This window comes from Suricata suricatta, chromosome 16 (genome assembly GCF_006229205.1).
Source record: "Suricata suricatta isolate VVHF042 chromosome 16, meerkat_22Aug2017_6uvM2_HiC, whole genome shotgun sequence".
Taxonomy (NCBI): Eukaryota; Metazoa; Chordata; class Mammalia; order Carnivora; family Herpestidae; genus Suricata; species Suricata suricatta.
In genome coordinates this window covers 42,409,559-42,431,305 of record NC_043715.1, presented here as the reverse complement: position 1 = coordinate 42,431,305, position 21,747 = coordinate 42,409,559, and the positions used below count along the sequence as shown (strand labels likewise).

General features: G+C 43.2%; 2 long non-coding RNA genes across 2 annotated transcripts in view; one reads left to right on the top strand and one right to left on the bottom strand.

The window, feature by feature from the left end:
• Window positions 1-21,384, top strand: part of LOC115280873 — a 45,817-nt gene extending 24,433 nt beyond the window's left edge. Inside the window, exon 3 of the long non-coding RNA XR_003903986.1 lies at window positions 21,148-21,384. This is a non-coding gene — a long non-coding RNA (uncharacterized LOC115280873). The remainder of the gene's footprint in view (window positions 1-21,147) is intronic.
• LOC115280866 lies at window positions 2,210-3,211 on the bottom strand. The gene is made up of 2 exons (XR_003903973.1): window positions 2,834-3,211; window positions 2,210-2,662 (listed from the first exon to the last, which is right to left on the bottom strand). It is a non-coding gene; the product is annotated as an uncharacterized LOC115280866 (long non-coding RNA).
• Window positions 21,385-21,747: the final 363 nt, after the last annotated feature.

Below are 21,747 nucleotides of genomic sequence, written 5' to 3'. Positions count from 1 at the left end.
AAGAGAAGAAGGTAGAGGAAGAGGAGGGAACAAAAAAGGAAAGGGAGAAAAATCTGAAGGATTGCAGGCAAATGGGTTGGTTGGCTGCTGAGTTCAAATATTAGTTTAGCAAGAGTATGTAACCACCAGAACAGTCTAGTAATGGAGTATACTTATACAGGCATAATGAAATGAAAAGCCTGTAAATTGAGTTAAAAATTGTGATCTCATTCTGTGGGAGATAGTGGAGAGAGAGAAGAGTGGATAGAATTGTTAAATCTGCATGTGTCATTATAAACTGATGATGTTTCAAGCTGCAAGACTATACATTTTGTTTGTTTTATATTTACCTGATAGCAAATACCAGATAAATGCCTGAGAGTGGAATACAGGTTAGGGGGATTAAGAGAGCTGGAATGGGGACGATTGGCTGGCTTTCCAAGTCTTGTAACACAGTGTGACTTTTTTGGACCTGGCTGTTCACGCTGACATGGTCCATTCTGATTCCACATGGCTTTGCAGCTGAGTGGGACAGGTCCAGCTTTCTGGGCTTCTCTGGGGAGGGACAGGCATGACTGACCTTCTATTTTTTTTAATTTTTTAAAAAGATTCATTTATTATTGAGAGACAGAAAGAGACAGCATGAGCAGGAGAGGGGCAGAGAAAGAGGGAGACAGAGAATCAGAAGCAGGCTCCAGGCTCTGAGCTGTCAGCACAGAACCTGATGCAGGGCTCAAACTCATAAACTGTGAGATCATGAGCTGAGCCGAAGTCAGAGGCTTAACCGACTGAGCCACCCAGGCGCCCCATAACTGACTTTCTAGACCTACCAACAAAGCAGACATCCAGAACTAATCCCCTCTCCAGACATGCCCGTAACATGGAGCATTGTCCCATAAGCACATGTAATTCACACAGATACCCAGGATCTTGGAGGACACAGATACAGCATCATGACAGTTAAGATTAAGGTTAACTATGGACTAAGACCTTTGTTGTTTCCTTCACTCTTTGTTATTTCCTTATAAACTGCCCAACAAAATGGGTCTGTCTGTTGGGCATGATTTCAAGTAGCAACCCCAGATGTCCGAGAAATGTAACTCTATTTTCCCTCATCTTCACTAGTTAGGGTGGATTGAATTATGAAATAGATAGGCCAGATACATGATGGCACAATATATATTTCCTGCTCAACCAGGGGGGCAGTTGGGGAAACAGAGACTGTTCCTGCAGTTGTTCAGAAATGAAGGCTGACGGGAGTTCTTCCTCTTTATGATTTGTGGCCTTCAAAGCACCATGGTGTCACTTGGCCAGTCAGCTAGGGGAAGAAGCATGTGGAGGAAAGTGCCCATGGGAGATGTTTCAAAGCGAGGGCTGTTTGTGGCACACATCACTTCTGATAGGAGCGATTCCATAGAGCCAAAGACAGTCTCATGGCCAAACAGGGGAACCTAGGAAATGTGGCTTAGTAGTGCTCCCAGGAGGAAAAGATGAGCCTTGGTAGAGTTAGCAGTCTTTTCCACAGCTCTTTCTATTGATAATCCCCATTCTCCTTCATTGTGGCAATTTAATTCTGCTAAGTCTAGGGTTTCTGATCTGAACTTGGAGTTGTTCATGAAGTTAGGATACCAGTAGGAAACGCTCAGTGTTTGTCATCCGTGGTGTCAGCCTAGATCTCTGTTTTCCTTCACTCTGGATGGCTCCTGTGTTATCCCTGGCTCCCCTCTGCTAGTTACTCCCACCCTGGTACTTTGCATTTCTGTAAAACCCACCTCCTTCTCACCAAACTGAGACATGGGCTACCCTACTTGGCTATCTAGGGCCATTTCTTCCTAGACCTCCCTACCATGCAGCATATTTTCTTTGTGACCTTGCAGCCTTTACAGGACTTAGTTGTGAAAAGGTAATACAAATAGTATCTGGGATCTTTGACACCACACCACTTCCCACACCCCTTCCCAAGATGCAAGCCTCAGGGACTTGCATACAATCTCTCTTTCTCTACTTCTATTCCTTTCAGGATTGGAGGAGGGGTGATCTCCATCAGCTCTTCCACCAAATCTATTGTTTATTTCTTGAGGTCTTTCCACTCTTCCCTTGACAATTTGACTTTTGGATCTCAAAAGCTGGAGGAGGGTTCTGTTTGTCTAGAAGAAGCAGGGATAGGCAACACATAGTTCCAGTGAAATACAGACACTGCCTTAGAAACAAATACACCCACACACATGAGAAGCTGGAACATTCCCTTCCTTTTTATTTTATTTTATTTTTTTTTCTGAAAGAGCAGGCCAGTATCATGGGGCTAAGCACATCTAGGGCATGAAAGTGAGGACCCTCAAGGTGGATGAAGATGGCTCCAGTGGCCAAGAGGATGAGGTAGCACGATGTCCCTGGGCTAGTGGGTTGCTTGGATGTTGAGTTCCTTGGCTGATAGGTTTTCTGGCTAGAAGACGTGTTAGCTGTTGGTTTCTTGCATGATGGCTGATTTGGATGGTTAGGGTCTTGGTGGGTAAGTCCTATTTGAGGTGGACTCATGGAGTACTTGGCCTGGACTTCATATAAGTAGGGTGTAGGCATAAATGAGGCCTAAACCAATGAGTATGGCAAATACATCCAGCCAACCAGTTCGGCTTGAGTTGATGTAAGCATCTTCCCATTCGCTGTTCTTGTTGGCCTGCTGAGTCTGTAGGGATGGGAGCTTTAGGTGTGGGTTTCTGAGTTGAACCTTGTGACACCCTTGGGGAAGGGCTGGGGACCAAAGGTCACTGAGGGAAAACCTACCCAGGTCCCAGGGCAGAAACAGGTGCAAGGGGCAGTAGAGGGCAGGATGGGCATGGCAAAGGCATTGTTTTACCTTGTGACTGAAGAATATAGCTATTAATCCAAGGGGAGGGAAAACAATTACGGCCAGGATGGTCAAACACATGTAATTCGGGGCATAAAATGCCAGTTCTTCAGGTGTCTGTCTTTCCTCTAGTGGCTTCTGTGGGGCGTCTGCAGCAGGCGGGGCTCCAGCAGGCGGGGCGTCTTTAGCGGGGGGCACGTCTTTATCGAGTGGGGCATCTTTAGCGGGTGGGGCGCGTTTTGGGGGCATGATCTTCCACCCGAAGACAGATCCTGAGTGTCTTGAAAACAGAGAACCAAACCCACTATACCTCCCCTAGGTTAAACTTGAGACTCCAGCATCCCTGGCCTCCAAATGTTAAAAGGCCACTTCTTCACAATGGAGAAACCAGTACCTCAAGTTCTGATTGGCTGTCTGCATAAGGGGGCGTGGCCCCACAATTCTCTGCTTCTCCAGGACTCTGAGCTTGGAGCCAGGTTCCATCCTCTTTCAGGACATTGACTCCACCCGTCCTGATAGGGTTTGGTTGGGAACTATAAAATGGGATCCTAGCCCCTCCTTGCTGCAGACCCTAATCTGCAGACTCCACAGGAGGGCAGTAGAGTCACTTCTCTAGATGAAAGAGAGGAAGTAGACAAGCCCTGTAAGAAAACTAGGAGATTACAAATAGGAGGGAAGGAAAAGGAATAATGTCAATAATTATAAAAATATTGATTTAGAGAAGAATTCTTTAGTCCATATTGACTGAAAAAGAGAGAAAGGTGAAAAGGGGGGAAGGCCTTAAAGTAGAATGTCACCTAATAAGTGTAGATGAAATGATGGAACTGCGAGATCACCATTGTGGTAGGCAGAGAGTTCTGTGATGGCCTCAAGATTCCTGCTCCCTGGCGTACACACACTTTCCCCCAAGTATTGGTTCAAGTACTAGTCTACATGCTGCTGTGGAGGGATTTTGTACCTGTAGTTAAATTCTCCAATCAGTTAACTTTAATAGAGGGAAAATGTCCTCCATGGGACAACATTAATCCAGTGAGTTCTTTAAAATTTTTTTAAAAATGTTTTTATTTATTATTGAGATAGGGAGAAACACAGCATGAGTGGAGGAGGGGGCAGAGAGAGAGGGAGACACAGAATCAGAAGCAGGCTCCAGGCTCTGAGCTGTCAGCACAGAGCCTGGTGCGGGGCTCGAACCCGTGAACCGTGAGATCGTGACCTGAGCTGAAGTTGGCAGCTTAACCGACTGAGCCACCCAGGCGCCCCTCCAGTGAGTCCTCAAAAGGGACAATGTCTTACTGGCAAAAACGAGTCAAGGCATGGGTTCGAGTGCAGTCAAGAGAGAGTCTCCATTGCTAGCTTGAAGATGGAGACTACATGGCAGGGAAATGCAGGCAGCTTCTGTCTGAAGTGGCTCCCATCTGGTAGTAAGGAAACGGCACCTTAGTTCTATAATAGTGAGGGTCTAAATTCTGTCATGACCATATCTGATTGGAGGAGGATCCTACCTCCAAATGAGAACACAGACTAGCCAACACCTTGGCTTTAGAATCTAGCCATTCTGATCTACAGAACTGTGAGTTAGTCACTAAGTTTGTGGGAATCTGTTATGCATCATTAGAAAGCCAGCAGCCATTTCAAACACCATCGTGAGTACTGACTCAGGAAAGAACTATCAATGGACTAGTACCACTGGGTTTTAGCTGATAGTTCCCTTAGCTGGTAGTTTTAAAGGAGTGGAGAGTGTGAGAAACCAATTTGTAGGGAGTTGTAAGTGGGTGGGAGATGACAGTGAAATCCACAAAAACAGATTCCAATGTGGTTTGTTAATGACACAGCTGTATTTAGGCACAAGCAAAGACCTAGAAGCACCAAGAACAGCAACAACACACACAATCCAGGGGTCAGGAAAGTCTTCTTGGAATGCGTTAGGAAAAGTGATCTCTTGTACACAGTCTTTCAACATCCTTTTGCCACATGAGAACGGGCCTTGGGCCTGGAACACTTTCTGACCAAGAGATAAATAGCCCACACAGTGTATGGAGGGCTGTTCAACTCATGCAGGAATACCTGTCCCAGTGTCAGGCTCATTGTGTATTCCTTTGTTCTGCTTGAGTACCTATGCACTCAGGTACAACCCCAGGTTTAATATTTCAGACTCCATGAAGGGGGGAACAGGGTCCTTCCACTGCAGCACAAGAGGAGTTGATAAAGGCAAATTGCACCTGCTGCCCAGACACCCACTCCTGGAGATGATCTTTCTCTGTCTCTTCTTTATGTGAGTAAAAGTGTCCCATCCAGTACTTGACTGTGTTGCATTTTCCTTGGCAACTCTGATACCAAGATGCAGTAGAAAGAAGTGTTTGGACTTCTATTTCTGGTGGTTGGCAGTGTAATGATCTTTGCTATCCTCCATGTAATTGGAGTCCTCTCCTTGTATTGGTAACCAGTTCATGGTCTTCTGCTTGACAAAATGAATTAGCTCAGAGCATTTTAAGGGGGAAGGTGGATATTCCAGAGCAAAAAAATATGAGGTGGGGGGGGGAATGTACTCAAGGTTGGGTGGGATGAAGAACGCATATTGGTTTCCAGGAGGTCCCTTGAATGGTGAGAACCTTGGGTTGGGGGTGGGGTCCTCTTGCCTAATGAATCCTTGGTCTGAGGTGGTTTTGGTATCATAAGTTTCTGGGTTTTGAATTCTTGAGTTCATGTACCCCTTGTCAGGTGAATCCCTCTACTGAGGTCATCTTTAGCTGGTGGACCCCTTGGCTGGAGGGCCGCCTAACCAACAAGAGGCTGAACATAGAAACTGAACTGATGTGCGTATAATGGCGTATATACTCAAGAAAAAGCATTTGACATGAATTTGTCCTTGTTGTGTAAATTTTGCTTCCCAGATGCTTTCTTGATCTATTGGGGAGTGATGGTAGAAGGAATGTGTGACTTTATAGAATGAATTGAGAGAACTATTCAGGATTTCCATGAAGGTAACAGAGCCAGGACATCTCCCACCTCCAGTGGTCAGTTCTTGGCAGAAATAGATGCAGGAGTGGGGAATGGGTGGTATACTCCGGAGGTTAGGTCTTGGCAGTGGGGGCAGTGCCCCAGTCTTCATAGTGTAGTCAACATCTGGGATTCCAAAAGAGAAGTTATGATGACTAAAGACAGTAGGCAGATTTGATGACTATCCCTCTTTAGTGTGTATCTCTTGTGTCCTGTTCTTTTTCTTCTTTCATATTCTCTCTCTCTGTCCTTTCTGTGTATATTAGTTTTCTTGGCTTTGGCAGTTGGATTTCTATTTCTAGAAAGTAAGAGATTTGGCCAAAGTCCTTAGTAGTAAGGGACAAGCTACCTCCTTCTGAGTCTTAGCTACAAGTCTGAAAGCATCACTTGCTTTTCCATGATTGAGATAGTCAAGCTCTAACTCTATCTTATCTTTACTTTAAACTCCTGACTGGTTTATCAAACTTTGACATGCTGACTACTCACCTAAGTATGCCTAGAGGGCCTGCTTTCTGATTGGTTTTATCTTCCCGGGGCAAATATGGAAAGGTATTGGTCCAAGGAAGCCTCCTTCAGTACCCATAGTGCCAGCTTCCCAAAATGCCCCATGGCTCTGGGGAGTGGGAGAGGAAGGGAGGCATTTGGGCCAGAGTTGGGAAAGGGCCAGGAAAGGTCTCAGAAAGGAGGGCACGGACAAGCATGTTAAGACTTGAGGTATACCCTCTGGATTTAAGGGCAGGGAGGTGTTAATACCTTTGGTAAGGGCAATTTCAGAGGATCAGTGGAGGAGGGGGGACAGGGGGCATATTTCAGGGACCTAAATGGTTTGCAAGAGGAGGGGAGTGTAGGGGCACCTGAGTGGCTCAGTCAGTTAAGCATTGGACTTCGGCTCACGTCATGATCTCATGATTTGTGAGTTTGAGCCGCATGCCAGGCTTTGTGTTGACAGCTCAGAGCCTGGAGCCTGCTTCAGATTCTGTCTCTGTCTCTCTCTCTCTTTCAAAAATAAATAAATATTAAAAAAAGAAGAGGGAGTGTAGACAGAGTGTAGATATCACTTTCCAAAACTCTGTAGGTGAAGGAGAAAGGAAAGCCTGAGAAGAATGTGGGTTCCAGTTCTGGGGCACCACAGGGACAATGCCCAACTTCAGAGAGCCATGGATTTCTTGTGAAGTGTGGAAGTGGGAATGATTTAGACATTTGCTTCAGTAAGTTTATTGATAAATGGCCAAAAAATGCAAGACTGGAGTAGGAGCAGGGGAGTGAGAGTGTTTTTTTTTTTAAGATGGGAGGGACTTGGGCATATTCCACTGGATGGAAATTTTGAAAAGAGAGTAGCATGGTCTCATGTCTGCCTCTCCTTTTGTCTATGCAGTTATAAATGAGCCAACAATCAAACCCAGATTCATAGTTTGAAGGGGATGAGGGGGTCAAGGAGAGTGGATTTTGGGGTTTTGGTTTTTTTTGGTTTTGGTGGGAAAGATGAGATAGACAGTGAACCAGTGAGAGAGGGGATGGAGATGGGGGAGAGAGGGTTTAGTGGGGGTGAGGACATTTGTTTGTTCTCCCTATAGCCTTAACATCTAGAACAGGAACTGACATAAAGTAAGTGCCCAATAAATGTGAACTGAATCAACATGCCTGGGCCTTGGAACCAGGCTACGTAGGTTTGAATCCCTGATATGCCACTAACTCAATGTGTTGCATATGCAAGTCATTTAATATCTCTGTGCATGTTTTCTTGCCTTTGAAATAGGGTTAATAATGCTTGGTGGCTTGGTTGAGCCTCTGACTCAATTTTGGCTCAGGTCATGATCCCAGAGTTGTGGGATCGAGCCCTGTGTCAGGTTCTGTGCTGGGCATGGAGCCTGCTTAAGATTCTCTCTCTCCTGGGGTGCCTGGGTGGCTCAGTTGGTTAAGCCTCTGACTTTTGACTTTGGCTCAGGTCATGATCTTGTGGTTTGTGGGTTCAGGCCCCACATTGGGTTCTGCACTGACAGTGCAGAGCCTGCTTCAGCTTCTCTCTCTCTCTCCCTATCTCTCTGCCTCTCCCTGGCTTGTGGGCACATGTGTGCATGGGCTCTCTCTCGAAAATAAAAATAAAAATAAAATTAAAATAAAATAAAATAAAATAGGGATAATAATGGCTTCTCCCTCATTTAGTTGTGAGGATTAACTAAGTTAATGTATGTAAAATGCAAAGAACTGTGCCTGGCACATAGTGGGCATTATATAAGATGGTGATGATGGTGGTGATATTGATGAAGGAGGAAGAGAAGAGGAAGGAAGAGGAGGAGGAGAAGAATGAAGGGATTCAGAGCACGTGGGAGCCATTCCTCACATTGGGAAGGGGGGATGAAGTGTGTATGGATGCAGATAAAACATAGACCCTATGCCTTAATCACAGATGGTGTCATTGCAAGGAAAAAACACCCCCCAAAACTAGCTTAAGAAGTGAAACTTCTTATAGGGCTACTGGGCCCTCTCAGAGCCATCTAAAGAGAGGATATTCAGTATAGCAGGCATATCAATCAGAGTTCAGTCAGGAAAATAGACACCATAGGTATTTCCAACAGAGGGGATTTGAAACAGGGATTGGAATCCTATAAAAGCCAAGAGTAAAGGCTACGGTAACTCCATTCCTATTTTAAGACCTGGAAGACAATAAGGAAGAGGTAGGATTAGGGAAGGAGCTGCATGACTGATGATCAGACCTCTGAAGATAAGGTACATCCTATGGATTTTGAGGATGTCATGCTAAGTGAAATAAGTCAAGTGGAGAAGGACAGATACATATATTTGCACTCATAGGTCTAACAGGAGAAACCTAACAGAGGACCATAGGGAGGGGAAGGGGGAAAGAGAGCTGGAGAGAGAGAGAGAGAGAGAGAGAGAGAGAGAGAGAGAGAGAGAGAGAGAGAGAGAGGGACCCAAATCATGAGAGACTATTGAATACTGAGAACGAACCGAGAGCTGAAGGGGGAGGGGGAGGGGAGAAGGGAGTGATGGTCATGGAGGGGGGCACTTGTGGGGAGAAGCACTGGGTGTTATATGGAAACCAATTTGACAATAAACTATTATTTAAAAAAACACACAGGTAAAAAAAGAAAAGATAAGGTACATCCTAATGATTAAATAGTAGGACCCCCAAGTAGGTGATGCCCTGATGTTCTTTAGATGTCTGGTGTGTGGCACTACTGGCAGGGGAGGGCACATAGAATGCTTGTTACTAACTGGCAGGGGGGCATCACCTAAGGACTGATGATGACCCTAAAGCATCAGTTCTCAAACTTTTTGGTCTCAGGACCCTTTTCACTCTTAAATTTTTTGAGACTCCCCCCAGAAACTTTTGCTTATATGAGTTGCATCTATTGGTATTTTCTGTACTGGGATTAAAGCTGAAAAATTATTTATTAATTTAAAAAAAGATAAAAAACCCTTTACATGCTAATAACAAATAACACTGTTGTCATGAAAATAACTATATTTTCCAAAACATTTGTGAGCAGAGTAGCATTGATTTACATTTTTGCAAATCTCTTCATGTCTGGCTGAATAGAAGATAGTGAATTCTCATATCTGCTTCTATATTTAGTCTATTGCTGTGTATCACACATCATGTAGATCTTGCAAAACTCTGCACACTCATGAGAAAATGAGAGTGAAAAAAGCAAATCGACATCTGTATAAGGAAAAACACAGTATTTCTTTCTGTTTGTCTTCTTTATTATTCACAGAACACTACGCTTCTGATACTTCTGGTCACCAAATATGTAGGGATTTTTCCCACAGCAAGCAATTCTGTGGCACCAGCTGGAGGTCCTACAGTTTAATTCTCTCACTGTCTACCTGGACATAGCATCAGATTTTACAGGTTAGGGTCTCAGTCCCTCAAGACTGCTGCTTCTCTTCAGATGCCAACTGCAAGTAGTAGGAACACAGGTTCCCCACAACTTCTGTCTAACTTGGCTACCCATTGGAGTTCTTATGACCTCCTCCCCCCCTGGGATCTCCACACATAAAACTATGCAAAATCAGTGAAATATATTAAAGAAGACCTAAATACAAGGAAGGATTAGACCATGTTCATGGATTGGAGACCATATTGTAAAGATGTCCACTCCCCCAATTGATCTACAGAATATTTTGGGAAGTGGTTGGATACTATTAAGCTAATTCCATATTGCAAAGATGTCCATTCTCCCAGTTGACCTATAGAACTTTGGGGGGGGGGGAGTGGATACTGTTAAGCTAATTCTAAAATGTATATGGAAATCCAAAGGCTTAAGAAGAGCCAAGACAATCTTGAGGAAGAAAAACAAAGTTGGCAGACTTATTGTAACAAATGGCCAGTCTTACTTGAATTTTATAGTAATTAAGATGTTGTGGTGTTGGAGTAAGGATAGACATGTTGGCTAATGCAATAGCGTCTAGAAACAGACCCACATATATGTGGTCAGTTGATTTATGGCAAAAGCGGCACTGGAGTATAATGGGTATAGGATGTTATTTTCCTTTTTTAAAATATATTTTTTAACATTTACTTATTGTTAAGAGACAGAGGGAGACAGAGTGTAAGCAGAGAAGGGGCAAAAAGAAAGGGAGACATAGAATCTGGGTCAGGCTCCAGGCTCTGAGCTGTCATCACAGAGCCCAATGCAGGGCTGGAACCCACGAACCATGAGATCATGTCCTGAGCCAAATTGGACACTTAACTGACTGAGACACTCAGGCACCCTAGGATGTTATTTTCAATAAATGATGCAGGGTGAATTGTGTATCTGTATGGGAATAATTTAATCTAGATCCAACCTCACACTATATGCAGAAACAAATTCCAGAATGATTACTGATCTGAATATGAAATGTAACATAGTTTACCTTCTAGAAGATAACATAGAAGACAATTTCAGGGTTTTAGACAAGGACAGATATCCCAAATAGGACACAAAACTAAACATGAGGAAAAGACTGATGAATGGGACTACATTAAAATGAATATTTCTATTTTTCCCAAAATGCCATTAAAAGAGTAAAAAAGCAAAGTCACAGCATAGGAAAATATACTTGTGCTATGTATATAAATGGCAAATGTCTTATACCTAGAAAACATGTAGAATTTATATAACTTAAAAACAAAAATAAGGGCATCTGGGTGGCTCAGTTGGTTAAGCATCTGACTTCGGCTCAGGTCAGGCTCTCACTATTGGTGAATTTGAGTCCTGCATTGAGTTTGTTGCTGTCAATGCAGAGCTTGCTTCAGATCTTCTGTCCCCCTGTCTCTCTGCCCTCCTCCACTCACTTACACTCTCAATCTCAAAATTAAATAAATGTTAAAAAAAAAAGATATTTGGGGTGTCTGGATGGTTCAGTCAGTAGAGATTGCGACTCTTGATTTCAGGGTCATGAGTTCAAGCCCCCACATTGGGTGTAGAGCTTACTTAAAAAAATAAAGATATTCAACAATTAGACAAATAACCCAATTTCTTAAAGAAGCAAAGGATTTCAACAGACATTTCTCCAAAGAAGATGTACAAGTGGCAAATAAGCACATGAAAAGACGTTCAGGATCATCAATCATTGGGGAAATGCAAATCAGAACTACAGTGAGGTATCACTTGACAACAACTATAGTAACTCATTTTTTTTTTTTTAAAGAAAATAACCAGTGTAGGTAAGGATGTGGAGAAATTAGGACCCTTATTCACTGCTGGTGGGAATGTGAAGTGGTGCGGCTGCCTCTTTAAAAATGTGGACTTCCAGAGCGGCTGCACCAGTTTACATTCCCACCAGCAGTGTAGGAGGGTGCCCGTTTCTCCACACCCTCGCCAGCATCTATAGTCTTCTGACTTGTTCATTTTAGCCACTCCGACTCTCATGAGGTGATATCTCAGTGTGGTTTTGATTTGTATTTCCCTGATGATGAGTGACGATGAGACACATTGTTTCATGTGTCTGCTGGCCATCTGGATGTCCTCTTGGGAGAAGTGTCTGTTCATGTCTTCTGCCCATTTCTTCACTGGATTATTCATGTTTCAGGTGATGAGTTTGGTGAGTTCCTTGTAGATTTTGGATACTAGCCCTTTATCCAATATGTCATTTGCAACTGTCTTTTCCCATTCTGTCGGTTGCCTATTAGTTTTCTTCATTGTTTCCTTTGTAGTGCAGAAGCTTTTTATCTTGATGAGATCCCAACAGTTCATTTTTTGCTCTTGATTCCCTTGCCTTTGGGGCTGTGTTGAGCAGGAAATTGCTGCGGTTGAGGTCAAAGAGGCTGTTTCCTGCTTTCTCCTCTAGGGTTTTGATGGTTTCCTGTCTCACATTGAGGTCCTTCATCCATTTTGAGTTTATTTTTGTGTATGATGTAAGAAAGTGGTCTGGTTTCATTCTTCTGCATGTTGCTGTCCAGCTCTCCCAGCACCACCTGTTAAAGAGGGAGTCTTTTTTCCATTGGATACTCTTTCCTGCTTTGTCCAAGATTAATGGGCCATATATTTGTGGGTCCAGTACTGGGTTCTCTATTCTATCCCATTGGTCTATATGTCTGTTTTTGTGTTAATACTATATTGCCTTGATGATGACAGCTTTGTAGTAGAGGCTAAAGTCTGGGATTGTGATGCCTCCCATTTTGGTTTTCTTCTTCAATATTACTCTGACTACTCAGGGTCTTTTGTGGTTCCATACGAATTTTAGGGTAGTTTGTTCTACCTTTGTGAAGAATGCTGGTGCAGTTTTGATTGGGATTGCATTGAATGGTAGATTGCTTTGGGGAATAATGACATTTTAACAATATTTATTCTTCTGATCCATGAGCATGGAATGTTTTTCCATTTCTTTGTGTCTTCTTCAATTTCTTTCATAAGTTTCCTTTAGTTTTCATCATACAGGTCTTTTACATCTTTGGTTAGGGAAAACAGTGTGGAGGTTCCTCAAAAAATTAACACTAGAACTCCCCTATGACCCAGCAATAGCACAGCTAGGGATTTACCCAAGGGATACAGAAGTGCTGATGCATAGGGGCACATGTACCCCAATGTTCATAGCAGCACTTTCAACAATAGCTAAATCATCAAAAGAGCCTAAATGTCTATCAACTTATGAATGGATCAAGAAGATGTAGTTTATCTATACAATGGAGTACTACATGGCAATGAGAAAGAATGAAATATGGCCATTTGTGGCAATGTGGATGGAACTCGAGGGTGTCATGCTAAGTGAAATAAGTCAGGCAGAGAAGGACAGATGCCATATGTTTTCACTCATATGTCTAACAGGAGAAAATTAACAGAGGACCATGAGGAGGGGAAGGGGGGAAAAAGTTAGGGAGAAGGAGGGAGGCAAATCATTAGAGACTCTTGAATACTGAAAACAAACTGAAGACTGAAGGGGGAGGGGAAAAGGGGAAAGGGGGTGATGGACATGGAGGAGGGCACTTGTGGGGAAGAGCACTGGGCATTATATGGAAACCAACTTGACAATAAACTTAAAAAAATGTGGACATTATTATTATTCAGGTATGGTGGGGCCAAAAGATCAGGAGATGATTGTCATTGAAACGATAGTCTGGTGAGATGCCTGGGTGGCTCAGTCAGTTGAGTGACTGACTTTTGATTTTGGCTCAGGTCACAATCTCACGGCTATGAGATAGAGCCCCACATCAGGCTCTGCACTGACAGCATGGATCCTGCTTGGGATTCTCTCTCTCCTCTCTCTGCACCTCCCCTGCTCTTGCACAACCTCTCTGTCTCTCTCAAAATAAATAAATAAGCATTAAAAGAAAGATGGATTGTTATTCATAGTTCCTAAGAGTAGAGGGCACACTGTACCATGCAAGACAATGCTGGGAAGTGCCAGGGTCATCCAGGAGTCAGAGGAAGTGAGGGGGAAATACATGCAAGAGATATTTTTCTTTTTTTCTTTTAGAGAGAGAGTGTGTGAGCAGGGGAGAGAGGTAGAGTGGGGGAAAGAGAGAGAGAGAGAGAGAGAGAGAGAGGAGAACATTAAGCAGGTTCCATGCTCAGCGCAGAGCCCAACATGGGGCTTGATCCCATGACCCTGGGATCATGGCCTGAGCCAAAGTCAGGAGTCAGACACTCAGCGGACTAAGCCACCCTGGCGTCCCAAGAGCCTTTCTTGTGGTTTTGGCAGGAAAGGCATGGCAAAGCATGGCAAGCAGGCTAAAGATAGACCTGTTTTAATCATTTCATTGGGCTCTGAACAGAGGCTGTTTCCAGTCTTCTGGTACAGGGTGCTGGGTGACGAGGGTAGAGGGGTAGTGGCTGGAGTGTAAGAGCCCGTGAGAGCCCACGCAGAAGGTGGTTGGGGTAGGCTCTCGACTGGTTGGTTTGCATAGCAAAGGCATGCTCCCAGGGGAGTCATTTGCTATCTCCAGGAATTAGCTAGCTCTGGGAGAAGAAGTCTTTCCTGGGTCAGCAAGGCCCCAAAATGTCAAAGCATCAAAATAAAAAGACATGCTTAGTACATTGCTGTGGAAAAAGTTTGGCGGTTCTTTAAAAAGTTCAACATAAATTTATCACATGAACCGGCAATCCAGTCCTAGGTATATACCCAAGAGAAATGAAAACAAACACATCAGTATTATTCATAACAGCCAAAAAGTAAAAACAACCCAAATATCTATGAACACATTAGAAGATAAACAAAGTGTGGTATTATCCATACAATGGAGTATTACTCAGCCATAAAAAGGAATGGAGTACTTCTCTGTGCTGTCATGTGAATGAACACTGAAAACAGTACGCAAAGTGAAAGGAGTCGGACACACAAGGCTGCAGACTGCATGATTCCATTGACATGAAATGTCCAGAATAGACTAATCCATAGAGACAGAAAGAAGATTAGTGGTGGCCAGGGCATGGGAGTAGAGATGGGAGTGACTAATAGATAAGAGTTTCCTTTTTGGGGTGATGAAAATGGCCTGGAATTAGACAGTGGTGATGGTTGTCTAACCTTGTGAATGTACTAGGATCCACTGAATTATCTACTTCGGAATGGGAATTATATCAATACATGCCTATATCCATAACCCAGAAAGATAGACAACATCATTACAAAATTGGCCAAAGGCTAGAATATCTGATATACAAAAGAGAATATAGGGGTGCCAGCTGGCTCAGTCGATAGGGACTGCAACTCTTGATCTCGGGGTAGTAAATTTGAGCCCCACATTGGGTATGGAGATTACTTAAAAATAAAATCTTTTAAAAAAGAACGAACAGGTTATGATATAGTCATGTAAGGAAATACTATGCAGTGAAGAGGAGGAACAAACTTAAAGATATATCCTTTATGATTCCTTTTATATGAAATTCTGAATTAGCCAAATCTATTAGCTAATTACTATAGCAAGTAGAATAATAGCATATAGTTGGGATTTGTATACTTAAAATTTTTTTTAATATTTATTTTTGAGAGAGAGAGAGAAAGAGAGAGAGAGAGAGAGAATGTGAATATGAATGTGAATGGGGGAGGGACAGGAAAAGGGGGAAACACAGAATCTGAAGCAGGTTCCAAACTCTGAGCTGTCAGAACAGAGCCTGGTGTGAGGCTCGAATCCATGAGTTGTGAGATCATGACCTGAGCCAAAGTTGGACACGTAACTGACGAAGCCTCCCAGGTGCCCCATGGGATTTGTATATTTTTTATGTATGTATGCATGTTCTACTTCAACAAAGCGTACCTAAAAACTTATTCTTATATTCTTATAAGAAACTTCCAGTCTATTTTTATAGAGCACTGTACCATTTTTCATTCCCGCCAGCAATGAGTTCTCCATGTCCTCGTGAATACTTGATGTTGTCAGCCTTTTTTACTTGAACCATCCTAATAAGTATACGGTGGCATGTCATCAAAGTTTAATATGCATTTCCCTAATTGCTAATGATTTTGAATATTTTTTCTGTGTTTATTTGATGTTCTTACAGCCTCTTTATTGAAGGATTTGTTCAAATCTTCTATTTAAAAAATTAATGTTTATTTATTTTGAGAGAGAGCAGAGAGAGAGAGAGAGAGAGAGATTGCAAGCAGAGGAGGGACAAAGAAAGAGGGAGAGAGATCTGCACCATCAGTGCAGAGCCTAACTCAGGGCTTGAACTCACCATCTGTGAGATCATGACCTGAGCCAAAATCAAGAGTCAGATGGTTAACTGACTGAGCCACCCAGGCACCTGTTTAGCCCATTTTTAAATTGGATTGTTTCCTTCCTGTAATTCGGATACAAGTCTTTTTTCATGAGGATTTTCTTCTATGTTTTCAGAAGTCTGATTATGGTGTGTGTGTGTGTGTGTGTGTGTGTGTGTGTGTGTGTGTGTGTTTCTTTAGGTTTATCCTGTTTGGGATTCATTGAGCTTTTTTAGAGCTATAAGTTTATGTCTTTCACCAATGGGAAGTTTACAGCCATTATTGTTTCATGTTTTTTCCTACAGCACACTCCTCTCCTTCTGAAACTGTGATGACATGAATGTTAGACTTTTTGATATTGTCCTACAGGTCTTTGAGGCTCTGTTAATTTTTCTTAATGTTTTTCTCTGTTATCTAAATTAGGTAATTTTTATTTAACTGCCTTCATGTTTATTGATTCTTTCTTCTGTCATCCTTATGGGCTATTGAGTTCATCTAGTGATTAGGAAGATTTTTTCAGTTCATTGCATTTTTCAGTTCTAAAATTTGGTTATTTAAAATTTTTAAGCACTTTTTAAAAATGTTTTATTTATTTTTGACACACAGAGAGACAGAGCATGAGAGGGGGAGGGGCAGAGAGAGAAGGAGACACAGAACCTGAAGCAGGCTCCAGGCTCTGAGCTGTCAGCACAGAGCCTGACGCGGGCCTTGAACCCACAAACGTGAGATCTGACCTGAGCCGAAGTCAGAGCCTTAACCGACTGAGCCCCCAGGCGCCCCTAAAATTTTTTTTAATGTTTATTTATTTTTAAGAGAGAGAAAGTGAGAGAGCATGCACATGAGTGGGGGAGGGGTAGAGAGAGAGGGAGACACAGAATCCAAAGCAAGCTCCAGGCTTCAAGCTGTCAGCACAGAGCCCAATGCGGGCCTCCAACTCAGGAACGGTGAGATCATGACCTGAGCCAAGTCAGACACCTAACCAACTGAGCCACCCAGGCGCCCCAAAGTATTTTAAAATTAAAGTTATGGACGTCATTTTTTTTCAGACATAATGATATTGCACACTTAATAGACTACAGTATAGTATAAACATAACTTTCATGTGCAGTGGAAAACAAAAAATTCATTTGACTTACTTTATCGTCATATTGACTATTTTAGTGGTCTGGAACCCCACCGGCAATATCTCTGAGATATGGCTGTAATTTATGAGACTATCTCTTAGTTTGCAAACAGAAATTTTTCCAAGTCTCATTTTTGTTTACTTCTGACTTTTTGGTATTGTTTAAGGAACTCTATGTTTTAGAATATCTATTTGTAGGCAGGTCCTTGATACATTTTGTAAATATTTCTTTGATGAAACTAAAGAAGGTGCACTAACTATTTTCAGTTTTAACTTTCTAAATAACTCTCTGATTGTACTTACTAGTTAAATTATTCAAATCCTATACTTATGTGTACATTCTTTTTCTACTTCACTTTCAAATTTTCTAAGAGGTATATTTAAATCCTTGTAAATTTAGTGGCTTTATTTAAAATTTCTTCTGTTTGTTCCTTTTGTCTTTACAATGTAGCTGATTCGAAGTTCACTATATAAATGACAGACATGTCTTCTTTTGTGCATTGTCCATTGAAAACTTTAGTTTTTTACTGTCCTTCTTTGACATTTTTATCTGCTTTTTGCTTTGACGTGAATATTACTGCTTCTGTCTTAGTTTTGGTAGTGCCTGTATTGCTCTTTGAATCCTTGTCCTCAGTCTTTTGTTGTTGGTAATGTTTTGTTTAAGTGGTACATACTATTGGCAACATCTAGCTAAATGTTGGTGTTTTGTTTTGTTAATCTGAAATCTCTAACTTTTAGGGGAACTCAGGAAATTTATGTTCAGTATGGTAACTGATTTGCTTATTTTTATTTGTTCCATCATGGTTTATGCATAAAATGTTGCTTCCCTTTTCGATTTCTTCTTATTTTCCCTAGATGCCCAACCTGTATGCATTCCTTTTATCCCCTCTGAATCATTTTAAATGTCTACTGTGTTATTAAATAGCCTGTATTTTCTCTTAATCATCTATAGTTTATTTAATTCCCTCTCCATATAAATAATATTGTTTGTGCAGTCTGCCGCTTGTAAAATTGTCATGTCTTAGAATTGAGGATTTTGATGGCAATATGCCTAGATTTATGTGTATGTGTCGATAAGTGGTTCCTAAGTACTTTCAACTTGATTTGAAAACTCAGTGTCTTTCTTTGAGTTAGGTGAAACTATTTTTATTATGTTTCCCTCACTGTTTACGGATATAAAACCCCATGTGGGACCCAGCTGAGGAGCCCCCAGGCCTCTAGAACAAAAGAGCATCCTAAACACCAAGGCCAGAGGTCTAAGTGAGGCTCCCGGAAGGGCCTGGACACTTCCACTCTTTCTCACTCATTCTTCTCAGCTGGGAGTTCTCAGTCTTTAGTTTGGATAAGAATTACTTGGAGAACTTATCAAAACACAGATTGCTGGGCAGGATTTTATACTAAGTAAGTGTGGGAGTGGTCAAGGATTTGCATTTCTAAGAGATTTCTCAGTGATGTTGATGCTGCTGGTCTAGGAACCACACTTGGAAAACTACTATTTCTGGTCTGATTCTTCCCCTGGAGGTTCCATCTCTGTTAATTTTTTTTTTTTACATTTAGTTATTTTTGAGAGACAGAGAGAGAGAGAGTGCATGAACAGGGGAGGGGCAGAGAGAGAGAGAAAGAGACACAGAAGCTGAAGCAGGCTCCAGGCTCTGAGCTAGCAGTTAGCACAGAGCCTGACTTGGGGCTCAAACCCACGAACTGTGAGATCATGACCTGAGCTGCAGTCGGATGTTCAACTGACTGAGCCACCCAGGTGCCCCTGGAGGTCCCATCTCTTAGTTTTCCCTATCCAGGCTGGCCATTTTCTTTGGCCCTTTGCCACCCTCCTGTCCCCTGCCTTACCTAAAGTCCCCACCCTCTGCACCTCCTCCATCCTAGGATTTCATGGGCTGGAGGTAAAAGGTTGTAGCTCTCAGCCATGGCTTTGGTCCCATCCCCAGTGGTCTCCCAGAGCAGACATCATGAAGACACATCTCCCTTCCATCTCCAAAGACCAGGAGAGCTCAAAAGAACAAGTGGGTCGCAGATTATAAATTTCAGTGTGGGCCACTTGGCTGAGTATATGTGGAATAATGAGTGCTTTCCTCATCGTCTTACATTTTTACATCTTCTTCTGATGGGCTGGTAAAGCCAAGAGAAACACTCAGACAAAGAACTCTCAACCCAGAGAACTGCCAGCAGAGAGATCCTTCAGCCATTCAGCCTAACTCTTCAAGGGGATGAGCACAAACACCTCACCACTGGCTCTGAATCCCCTCCGTCACCACACGGGGCTGTTAATACAATGGGAATGTTGAAAACATTCAAAATGAAAAAAATTCTAAGGAGGACTTGCTGGCTTGTAGACTCTGTGTGTGTGTGTGTTTGAACATGTGCAGCTGTATATGCTGTTTATACATCCAGACCCAACACTGAGGCCAGCTACACTGCCCTCTTTTCTGCGTCTGTTCTCACCAACATCCTCCCACCCCAGATCCTTTGTGTTTGCTGTTCCCCATGCCTGGAAGTCTTCCTCTGAATCCTCGGATTGTGGCTCCTTTTGTACTTCAGGTCTCAGCTCAGATGTTCCTTCTCAGGCCTTTTCCTGCCCACACAACCCCACCCCTCAGCCCTGTGTGGCCATCCAGAGCCCCTCTTCCTCCTCATTTTAGTTATTCCCCGGAGCCCTTGGTTTTCCCTTAAGTCATTTTATTTATTTATTTGGACTTTCCCCCTCCTTCTCCTCCATGGGCTGTGGATTCCAGGAGAGCTTTGATCTTGGCTGCCCTAGTCACTTTGCATGGTCCTCAGAGCCCAGTGTGGTACTGGCATCCCGTAGGCTCCTTGTAGGAATATCAGTAAATGTGACACTTAGATCCAATCTGGAAGTGAGACCCACACCCTTCATTCTGTTGAACTACTCAAGAATTCAAATTGGGCACAACAACAAAAAGGGCAAGTAACTGTGAACCAGTCTCCTTATTCATTGAATTGATGGAGGGCCGGGGGAAAAAGGGGAGGGACTAGGCAATGCCCCTTACACACATTGATCCAATCAGAAACTGGGTCTGAGCACTTGAGACACACCTATACCAGAGCAACTAATCGTGATGAAGTGGTGGCCAAGAGAGAGGCCGCGCCAGGCCCCATGATGCAAATTGCCTGGGTAGCCTCAGAAACTAAGCCAAGGGAGGTCCTAAGGCCAAGGGAGGCCTAAGTAGGTTTGTGATGAGTTATCAGAAAGAGCAGGGAGTTGAAGTGTATGTGGGTGGAGTGTTTAGAAGAGGAGAGTTTAGAACAGGAAAGTGAAGCAGTTGGAGGGAGACATGGAGGGAGTACTGAGGGGGGTGGTACAGAGAGGAATTAGGAGAGGATAGACGAGGGTTGAATTGTGTCATAGAATACCAGCAAGGGTATTATGCAGGAACAAGGAGGTGTAGTGGGTTCTGGCTTGGGGCAGTGTCTGTTTTCAATGCCTTTCTAGGTAGTGGGGTGGGTTGAGCTGATCCACATTTCCTGGAAACTCAGATGTTCCCTACCTGGGACCCATTTCCTGTCTGCAGATTCTTGCCCTTCCTCAGGTCAAGGGCCATGGCTACTGTCACTGAGCCCACGAACCAGGAGTTCAAGGTCACTCCAATGCAGCCAGTCATCCTGATGTCCTTGAATCCCCCAGAAAAGGATTGTTTGTTTCTCTCCGTCATTGCCTTCTTCTTCATTCTGCTGGCAATCCCAGCTCTCTTGTTCTCCCTCAAGGTGGGCACCATCTAGCTTCCACCAACTCCCATTGTTCCCAGATATGCCTCCTCTGTCCCTTCCCAACCCCCTGTTCCTCCCCAGAGACCTCTTCATGTTCCTCCTGGAGAATTTACTCACTCCTTCTTCAGTATATAGCCACTCTTACTCCTCCCCAGGAGGCCTTCTCTGTTCCTCTTCCTTCTTCCACTGGGGGACTGAACCAGCCCTTACCTCCCTCACACCAGCTTCCTGGTCTTGCATTCCCCACCTCTCCCCTGGGTTGCCCCTCCGTGTCTCCTTCCACCCTTGAAACACTCCCGCCAGGTTTCCTTTATCCTCACAGACCCGGGAAGCCAACTTCCATGGAAGTCAGAGGAAAGCACAGATAAATTCCAGACTGGCCTTGGGCTTCAGCATCTCAAGCATCCTGGTGAGCTCCATGATGATCATTTGCTCCATTGTAATTGGAGTCTTGAAACAGGAAATATGAGGCCATACTGAAATCACACTTACTTCAAAAAGTCATGAACTGTACTTCCTGGAGCCTTTGAACTTGGACATCAATGACCTATCGTACTGGAGGAAGTCTCCCCGTCATTAGCACTTTTTAAAAGCAATAAAGTTTGAGGAGGCTTCTGCGTTCTGCTGATCTGCTCTCTGATCATAGGCCTATATGTTTGTTCACGTGCTTTTATGTGTCCACTTTGCTGAGTACCATGGGGCTTATCCATATCCTTAGCGGACAGTTATTGGGGAACCACGCTAGTGTGCCAGGCACTGGTTTAGGCCTTGGTGATTCAGTGTTGATTCAGATAAATGAGGTATTTGCTTCTATAAAACTTGTATTATATTGAGAGGACATAGAAAAGAGTAATATAAAGCAACAACGTAGTTGAGGTCAGCACTGTCTAATAGAACTTTCAGCAATGATAGAAATGTTCTA